The following is a 10,148-nucleotide window of genomic DNA, read 5'->3' as shown; positions in this document are numbered from 1 at the left end:
CTTAAAGGCGAGAAACTGGAAAGTACTGCAGTACAAAGGGATCTGGGGGTCCTCGTGCAAGAAAATCAAAAAGTTCGTATGCAGGTGCAGCAGGTGATCAAGAAGGCCAACGGAATGTTGGCTTTTATTGCTCTGGGGATAGAATATAAAAACAGGGAGGTATTGCTGCAGTTATATAAGGTATTGATGAGACCGCACCTGGAATACTGCATACCGTTTTGGTCTCCATACTTAAGAAAATACATACTTGCTCTCGAGGCGGTACAACGAAGGTTCACTCGGTTAATCCCGGGGATGAGGGGGTGGACATATGAGGAGAGGTTGAGTAGATTGGGACTCTACTCATTGGAGTTCAGAAGAATGAGAGGCGATCTTATTGAAACATAAAAGATTGTGAAGGGGCTTGATCGGGTGGATGCGGTAAGGATGTTCCCAAGGATCGGTGAAACTAGAACTAGGGGGCATAATCTTTGAATAAGGGGCTGCTTTTTCAAAACTGATATGAGGAGAAACTTCTTCACTCAGAGGGTAGTAGGTCTGTGGAATTTGCTGCCCCAGGAAGCTGTGGAAGCTACATCATTAAATAAATTTAAAACGGAAATCGACAGTTTCCTTGAAGTAAAGGGAATTAGGGGTTACGGGGAGCGGGCAGGAAATTGGAAATGAATTTAGATTTGAGGTTAGGATCAGATCAGCCATGATCTTATTGAATGGCGGAGCAGGCTCGAGGGGCCGATTGGCCGACTCCTGCTCCTATTTCTTATTGACCTGCTCTGCTGGTGTTGCAGATTCGATCAGGCATCGCCGTTTCAGGAAGCCTGAGAAGTCCATCAGGGGACAATACAAGAGACAGAGACAGGGAGAGATAAAGAAATGCATGCAAAGAAAATAAAGAGAATACATAGAATCATACAGTCATAAAATGGTAACAACACAGAAGGAGGCTATTCGGTCCATTGAGCCCGTGCCGGCTCATTGTAAGAGCGATCCAGTTCGTCCCACTCACCCGCTCCTTCACGTGTGTTGCGCCTTGGAAACTTCCACACCCTGTCCTCTGGAGCTCAAATATTCTCTGGAAAAAAATCAATTCTCCCAACAGCAACACCGAAATGATGTCGGAAGCTAATTGCTGACTTTTCACGAAAAGCACTGAGATAGGAAAGATCGTGCGGAATTTGAAACTGAGATCTCACGTCTACCATTTAACGCAAAAGCTCTAAGCGAGAAACATACCCCGAGACCCACGAACCGCTGACATTGAAATCGTACACCAGTTAAAATGTGCGCTGCCTCCCACTGCCGATCGGCCATCCTTTCAGACATCTTCTGTCCATCCAATCTCGTTTTCTATTCTGGTGCACAGCAATATCAAGTTGTACATTAACGACTTCCAGTGACCAATATTAGTCTCCCTTTACCAAATTGGTTTCGACTGTACGATTAGAATTATGAAGTAAGACGTTTCAGAATTAGTTGCTCTGAAACCACATTGCTTGGGAGGATACTGAGAGATCCAGATGAACGGCGGAACCTTGCAGTCCATGTCCACAGATCACAGAAGGTATTAGAACAGGTAGATAAGGTGGTTGTGAAGTCACAAAGGATACTCTCCTTTATTTGCGAGGTATAGAATAAAAGAGCAGGGAGGTTATGGAAGAAATGTATGAAACAATAGTTAGGCCACAGCCAGAATACTGCGTACAGTTGTGGTCACACATTACAGGATAGGTGTGATTGCACTAGAGAGGGCACAGAGGACATTTACGACAACGTTGCCAGAACTGGAGAATTTTAACGATGAGGATAGATTGGATAGGCTGGGGTTGTTTGCTTTGGAACTGATGAGGCTTTTGGGAGATTTAATTAAGGTGTATAAAATTATGACGGGCCCAGATAGAGTGGATAGCAAGAACCTATTTCCCTTAGCAGGGAGGTCAATAATCAGGGTACATGGATCTAAGATAATTGGTCGAAGGATTAGAGGGGAGCGGAAGATTTAATTCCCAGCCAGTGAGCGGTGGGGGTCGGGAAATCACTGCCTGAATGGGTGGGAGAGGAGGAAACCCTCATCGCATTGAAAAATAAAAACTTCAACATGCACGTGAAGATCCGTAACCTACAAGATTAGTGACCAAACGCTGGAAAGTGAGATGAGGCTCGGTACCGATTTTTCGGTAAGCACAGGCAAGATGTGCAGAATGGGTTCCTTCAGTGGCCTAACTTTCTATGATTCGATGATATGATTGCCGTCTGTCTCGGCATCGCGATAATATACACTCTACCATAAGTATATTTAATCAAATTGGTGCTTTGTTTCACTGTGAGAGCGAAGAGACATAAGTGTGTAGACATTGGCTGCTGCAACTCGGTTGCACCTTTACTTTTCCTACCGTCTCATTCCTCTTCTCCAGCCTTCTCTGCTGGTGTTGCAGGTTAGATCAGCCTTCGCCGTTCAAGGAAGCCTGAGAAGTCCATCAAGGGACACACAGAGAGACATGAGACAGAGACAGGGAAAGATAGAGATATGCATGCAAATCAAATAAAGAGTGTCAATGTCAGGTTTTGCAAACTAGAAGATTTTAAGTTACAAATTGGGAGAGATTCCTTCTCGGGTCTTGAAATCTTAGAAGAGAAGATTGGACGCCCGATTAAAAGCACCGGCCACGTTGAAGCATCTGGGAGAGAGGTAAATGTGGTCAATTAATTCCATTTAATGTATTTGAGCATTGAAGAGATCTTTGAAGAGTAGCGCTTCGAGCAGAATTCAAACCGAGGCAGGAAAACCACATCGGAGTTTTGAGACCACCGCTTCAACCTCTCGGCCATCGCAGCTGTAAACGGCATGTTCGTTCAAACAGGATTCCATTCAGAAACATGCAATTTCTGTATAAGTTAGCATTGGTGGTTCAGGGGTAGAATTCTCTCCTGCCACGCGGGAGACCCGGGTTCGATTCCCGGCCAATGCACGATTATTTTGCATTCTGCACCAAGGAGGAACTTCGGAACAGGATTGTGGTTTTTGGTCCTTCCAGCCTGTTCCGCAACTCAATGAGATCATGGCTGAGTTGTGACCGAAGTCCCTGTACCCGCCTTCGTCCCATAGTTCTCAATACGTTTGGTTAACAAAAATCTATAAATCACGGGTTTGAAATTAACAATTGAGCTTACATCAACTGCCGTTTGTGGAAGAGACTTCCACACTTCTACCTCCCTTTGCTTGTGGAAGTGTGTCCTAACTTCACTCCCGAAAGTCCTGACTCTAATGTTTAGGCTATGCCCCCAAGTCCAAGACACCTCAACGAGCGGAAATAGTTTCTTTGTAACTACCCCACCAGTTCCTCTTAAAATCTTGATAATTTCGATCATATCAGCCTTTAATCCACTAAATTGCAAGGAATACAACCATAGTTTGTGTAATCTCTCCTCGTAATTTAACGCTTAGAGTCCAGGTATCATTCCAGGAAATCTGCACTGCACTCCCTCCAAGGACGGTATATCCTTCCTCAGGTGCGGTGCCCAGAACTGAACACAGCACTCCAGGTGTGGTCCAACCAGAGCTTTGTGTAGATGGAGCATAATGTCTATTCCCTTGTATTCTCATCCTCTAAATATACAGGCCACCATTCCATTAGCCTTTTTGATTATTTCCTGTACCTGCCCATGACATGTTATTGATCTATGTACATGGACACCTAAGTTCCTGTGGAACTTCACAGTTTCGAATTATTCACCTTTTGTAAAGTATTCTGATCTATCATTGTGAAGTCCAAAGTGGATGACCTCACACTTGCCAAAATTGAAATCCATTTGCCACGGTTTTGGCCATTCATTTATTATATTAGTGTCTCTCTGGAATGTTATGCTTTCATCTGCACTGCTCACAACGCTGCTCATTTTGGAGCCATCCACAAACTTCGATATGTCGTTCTCGAACCCGTCATGTAATATTAATGAGAACGCCTGAACTGGGGGAATTCACATTCAGCATCAATCTCTTCATCATCCAGAGACATTTTATTTACTTCACATGTGTTGCGTCTTGGGAAACTCAGCACTCTGTCTTCTGGAGCTCAAACATGCTCTGCATGCAATTCAATCCTACCAACAGCAATACTGAGAAGATGTCAGAAGCCAATTGGTGTCTTTTCACTCAAAGTTGTGGAATAGCAAGGCACATCCGGGATTTGAACGCGGAACTTCTCAGACTTTAATTAACTAAAGCCCCAAAGCGAGAATCATGCATTTGGATCAACCAGGCGCTGTTACTTGCTTTGTGCAGCCAGTGACAAGTTTCGTTGTCTTCCAAAGCCGATCGGCCATCCTTTCAGACCTCTTCTGTGCATCCAATCTCGTTTTCCATTCCGGTGTGCACTAATATCAAGCTGTACACTAACTATTTCCTGTCGCCAATATTAGTTTCCCTTTACTAAATTGGTTTCGTCTGTGCGACTTTTATTATCAAGCAAGACGTTTCAGAATTAGTTGCTCTGAAACTACATTACTTTGGAGGACACTGAGAGGTGTCGATGAAAAGAGGGATCTTGGAGTGCATGTCCACAGATTCCTGAAGGTAAGAGGACACGTAGTTAAAGTGGTTAAAAAGGCATACAGGATACTCTCCTTTATTAGCTGACGCATAGAATGTAAGAGCATGGAGGTTATGGTAGAAATTTATAAAACAATGGTTCAGCCTCAGCAAGAAAGCAACATATAGTTGTGGTCACCACATTACAGGAAAGATGTGATTGCACTAAAGATGGTACAGAGGAGATTTACGACACTGTTGCCAGAACATGATAATTTTAGCTATGAGATTAGATTGGATAGGATGAGGTTGTTTGCTTTGGAGATGAGGAGGCTGTTGGCAGATTTTATTGAGGTGTATAAAATTATGACGGGCCGAGATTGAGTGGATAGCAAGGACCTATTTCCCTTAGCAGGGAGGTCAATAATCAGGGTACATCGATCTAAGGTAATTGGTAGAAGGATTAGAGGGGAGAGGAAGATTTTTTTCCCACCCAGTGGACGGTGGGGGTCGGGAAATTACTGCCCGAAAGGGTGGGAGATGCAGAAACCTTCATCGCATTGAAAAAAAAAACTTCAATCTGCATGTTAAGATCCGTTACTAAAAGTATTCGGTATCAAACGCTGGATAGTGAGATCAGGCTCGGTATCGATTTTTTTCGGCCGGCACAAGCACGATGTGCAGAATGTTTTCCTTCTGTGGCCTAACTTTCTCGGATTCGATGATATGATTGCCGTCTGTCTCGGCATCGTGATAACATACACTCTCCCATAAGTATACTTTAATCAAATTGGTGCTTTGTTTCACTGTGAGAGCAGAGACATAAGTGTGTAATCATTTGCTACAGCAGCTGGGTTGCACCTTTATTTTCCTACCGTCTCAGTCCATTTTTTTACCCTCCTCTGCTGGTGTTGCAGGTTCGGTCAGCCTTCGCAGTTCAAGGAAGCCTGAGAAGTCCATCAGGGGTCACACAGAGAGACAAGAGACAGAGACAGGGAAAGATAGAGAGATGCATGCAAAGAAAATAAAGAGTATAAATGTCAGGTTTTGAAAACTAGCGGAATTTAAGTTACAGATTGGGAAATATTGCTTCTCGGTCTTGAAATCTTGGAAGAGAAGATTGGACGCCCAATTAAAAGTACCGGCCACGTTGAAGTATCTCTCATGCTGGGACAGAGGTAAATGCGGTCAATTAATTCCAATTTATGTATTTGAGCATTGAAGAGATCTTTAAACCGGAGCACTGCGAGCCGAATTCAAACCAAGGCAGGAAAACTCCATTGGGGTTTTGAGACAACAGCTTTAACCACTCGTCCATCGCAGCTGGAAACGGCATGTTCGTTCAGACAGGATTCCATTTAGAAACATGCAAATTCTTCACAACCCAGCATTGGTGGTTCAGGGGTAGAATTCTCGCCTGCCACGCGGGAGACCCGGGTTCGATTCCCGGCCAATGCATGATCGTTTTGCATTCTGCACCAAGGAGGAACTTCGGACTCCACACCTGGAGTCTTTGATCCTTCCAGCCTGTTCCGCAACTCAATGAGTTGTGACCGAACTCCCTGGACCCGCTTTCCTCCCATATCTCTAAATACCTTTGGTTAACAAAAATCTATAAATCACGGGTTTGAAATTAACAATTGAGCTCGCATCAACTGCCGTTTGTGGAAGAGACTTCCACACTTCTCCCTCCCTTTGCTTGTGGAAGTGTGTCCTAACTTCACTCCTGAAAGTCCTGACTCTAATGTTTAGGCTATGCCCCCAAGTCCTCGACACCCCAACGAGCGGAAATAGTTTCTTTGTAACTACCCTATCAGTTCCTAATAATATCTTGATAATTTCGATCACATCAGCCTTTAATCTACTAAATTGCAGTGAATACAACCATAGTTTGTGTAATCTCTCCTCGTAATTTAACGCTTCGGGCCCAGGCATCATTCTACGAAATCTACACTGCACTCCCTCCAAGGACAGAATATCCTTCCGAAGGTGCGGAGCCCAGAACTGAACACAGTACTCCAGGTGTGGTCCAACCAGAGCTTTTTGTAGCTGTCGAATAATGTCTATTCCCTTGTATTCTCGTCCTCTAAATATATAGGCCACCATTCCATTATCCTTTTTGATTATTTCCTGTACCGGTCCATGAAATGTTATTGATCTATGTGCAGGGAAAACCCAAGTTCCTATGGAACGCCACAGTTTCCAATTTTTCACCTTTTGTAAAGTATTCTGATCTATCTTTGTGATGTCCAAAGTGGATGATCTCACACTTGCCAAAATTGAAATCCATTTGCCACGGTTTTGTCCATTCATTTATTATATTAATGTCTCTCTGGAATGTTATGCTTTCATCTACACTGCTTACATCGCTTCCCATTTTGGGTCCATCGGCAAACTTCGATATGTCGTTCTCTATCCCGTTATCCAATATCAATTAGACCGCCTGACCTTGGGGAAATTCACATTCAGCATCAATCTCTTCATCATCTTGAGACATTTTATTTACTTTACATGTGTTGCCCAGGCATAGAATGTAAGAGCAGTGAGGTTGTTCTTGAAATGAATATAACACTAGTTAGGCCACAGCTGGAGTATTGCCTACAGTTGTGGTCACCACATTACAGGAAAGATGCGACTGCACGAGAAATGGTACAGATGTGATTTACGACGATGTTTAGAGGACTGGAGAATTTTATCTATGAGAATAGATTGGATAGGCTGAGGGTGTTTTCTCTGGAACCGAGGAGGCTGAGGGGAGATTTAATTGAGGTGTACAAAATTATGACGGGCCTGGATAGAGTGGAAAGGAAGGACCTGTTTCACTTAGCAGGGAGGTCAATAAAAAGGGCGCATAGATTTAGGGTAATTGGTCGAGGATTAGAGTGGAGCAGAGGGGATTTTGTTCCACCCAGCGGGTGGTGGGGGTCTGGAACTCACTGCCTGAGAGGGTGGGAGAAGCAAAAACCCTCATCGGATTTAAAAAGCACTTCAATATGCACTTGAAGAGCCATAACCGACAAGACTACGGACCAAACGCTGGTAAGTCGGGCGATGCTGGATACCTCTTTTCCGGCCGGTACAAACACGATCGGCGGAATGGCCTCCACTGGCGTAAATTTTTCAGATTGTCTGATTCTCTGATATGATTGCCGTCTGTCTCGGCATGGTGATAACATACACTCTACCATAAGAATACTTTAATCAAATTGGTGATTTGATTCACTGTGAGAGCGACGATACATAAATGTGTAGACATTGGCTGCAGCAGCTGGGTTGCACCTTTACTTTTCCGACCGTCTCAGTCTTTCTTTAATCTTCGATCAGCCGTCGCCGTTCCATTTCACGCTCAGGCCTACCCGCACTCGGTACTGTCATGGCCTGAACACGTCTTTCGTGTTCTCACAGAAAATGCCACTTTTGCGAGCAGCTTGTCTGGACTGGACTGCACTGAGATGGGACACTGGGAGTATTCAATTAATGAAATCAGTACTTCAAACAGAAAAAAAATCTTCACTCACTCATCCTGATACATTAGGTTCTCATTAGAAGCCTAAAAAGCCCATCAGGCAACAACACAAGAGACAGAGATAGGGAGAGAAAGAGAAATGCATGCAAAGAAAATAAAGGTTTTCAATAGAATCATACAATCATAAAATGGTTACAGAACAGAAGGAGGCTATTCGGCCCATCGAGTCCGTGCCGGGTCATTTCAAGAGCAATCCAGTTCGTCCCATTCCCCCGCTCCTTCCGGTCGCTCTATATTTTTATGCCTTCAAGTATTTATCGAATTCCTTTTTAAAACCCACGATTCAATCTGCTTCCACCATCCTTTCAGGCAGCGCATTCCAGATTATAACTACTCGCTGGGTAAAAAAGTGTTTCCTCATGTCGCCTTTGGTTCTTTTGCCAATCACCGTCAATCTGTGTCCTCTGGTTCTCGATCCTTCCGCCAATGGGAACAGGTTCTCTTTATTTACTTTATCTGAACCCTTCATGACTTTGAACACTTCTATCAAATCTCCTCTTAACGTTCTCTGCTCTCAGGAGAACAACCCCAGCACGGGGTAAATGCGATCAATCAGCTTCAATTCATTAATTTGAGCATTAAACAGCTCTTTAAACGTTACTGTGACATTATGGTAGCGTGGCCTCGCGGTCTAAAGTGTTCCATCAAATTTCTATGGAGGCGTGGGTTTGAATCCCACTGATGCTAGAATTTCTGGCAATGTTTATTTTGATCTGTTCACAGAAAACCCGATTGTCGTGCGATGGAGCAGAGGATGTGAAAGAAGCTAAAAGTGAAATGCAGATATTATTTTCATCAAGGGGACAGGACACGTTTCCACAGGTAAGCGTCTCTCACCTTAAGATTCTTTCCAGCAGAGTCGGACAGTTGATCAGAGTGACCGGGCTCTTGCGGCGCAATCAGTCAGTGCGTCGTCCTTATATGACTGTACAGAGTCGGGAAATGGCGAGGTTGTTAGTTGAGTCTCACCGAGATAAACGAATCTTTTTCCTTTTGAACATTTCGAACGGAGCAAAAGGAATAATTGAGGTGTTCCAAAATGCATCAATTATTTGTATCGTCACGTGGTTCCTCTTGTTGCAATAGCAGATGTGATATTTAGTGTTATCAGTTTACAGGAGGTAGACTGCGGAATTGGAGCCACGCACTATGATTTTGATCCATCTGTAAATTATGGGATTTAGCTTGAGCTTTAAACCAGCGCGTTCGACCGCTCAGCCACGATAATTTCCATCTTGCGATCTTCAGGAGCTACTTCTACAGCATAGAATTACTGCAAGCAAGAATTCTACCCCTGAAGCACCAATGCTTTCACGGCAGCCGGATGCATTTGTCCAGTTGGAAACCTGTCTGATGGAACATGCAGTCTGATAGAACCGGAAGTCCAGCAGATTGACTTTTGCGGTGAGCAGATGATGAGCCTCCTTCTTGAGAGTGTTTCGCCAATCCAGTTTAGAGTGGATTAAGCATTATAAATTCGGGTGGGACTGGAGCCACTTGTATAAGAGGAAGTGGAGGGGGTTGTTTCCCTTCCTTGAAGGGCATTTTGGAGGGGGAGGGCGAACAGCCAGCTGTCGTGGTGCACATAGGCACCAACGATATAGGTAAAAAAGGGGATGAGGTCCTAAAAGCAGAATATAGGGAGTTAGGAGGTAAATTAAAAAATAGGACCTCAAAGGTAGTAATCTCAGGATTGCTGCCAGTGCCACGTGCTAGTCAGAGTAGAAATAGGAGGATATTTCAAATGAATACGTGGCTAGAGGAATGGTGCAAGGGGGAGGGATTCAAATTCCTGGGACACTGGAAACGGTTCTGGGGGAGGTGGGACCAGTACAAACCGGACGGTCTGCACCTGGGCAGGGCCGGGACCGCTGTCCTAGTAGGAGTGTTTGCTAGTGCTGTTGGGGAGGGTTTAAACTAAAGTGGCAGGGGGTTGGGAACCTGAGCAGGGAGAGAGAGGAAAGCGTAACAGGAATGGACAGAAGGTATGGAGTAATAGGTAAAGTGTTAAAAAAGGAAAAAGCAGGAACTAAGCGTCACAAAACAGATTTGAAAGTTCTTTATCTGAATGCACGTAGCATTCGTAATAAAATGGAC

At 44.2% G+C, this 10,148-nt stretch overlaps 2 non-coding genes across 2 annotated transcripts; both read left to right on the top strand.

Annotated features, from left to right (window-relative positions):
• The first annotated feature begins 2,895 nt into the window (after nucleotides 1-2,895).
• Nucleotides 2,896-2,966, top strand: trnag-gcc (transfer RNA glycine (anticodon GCC)). The gene has a single exon. It is a non-coding gene; the product is annotated as a tRNA-Gly (tRNA).
• Nucleotides 2,967-5,912: 2,946 nt separating this feature from the next.
• On the top strand, nucleotides 5,913-5,983 carry trnag-gcc (transfer RNA glycine (anticodon GCC)). Its single transcript has one exon. It is a non-coding gene; the product is annotated as a tRNA-Gly (tRNA).
• Nucleotides 5,984-10,148: the final 4,165 nt, after the last annotated feature.

The sequence above is a fragment of the Heptranchias perlo genome, unplaced genomic scaffold (genome assembly GCF_035084215.1).
Source record: "Heptranchias perlo isolate sHepPer1 unplaced genomic scaffold, sHepPer1.hap1 HAP1_SCAFFOLD_73, whole genome shotgun sequence".
NCBI classification, from domain to species: Eukaryota; Metazoa; Chordata; class Chondrichthyes; order Hexanchiformes; family Hexanchidae; genus Heptranchias; species Heptranchias perlo.
Note: the sequence above shows the minus strand (reverse complement) of the source record. Positions and strands in the feature narration are given on the sequence as shown.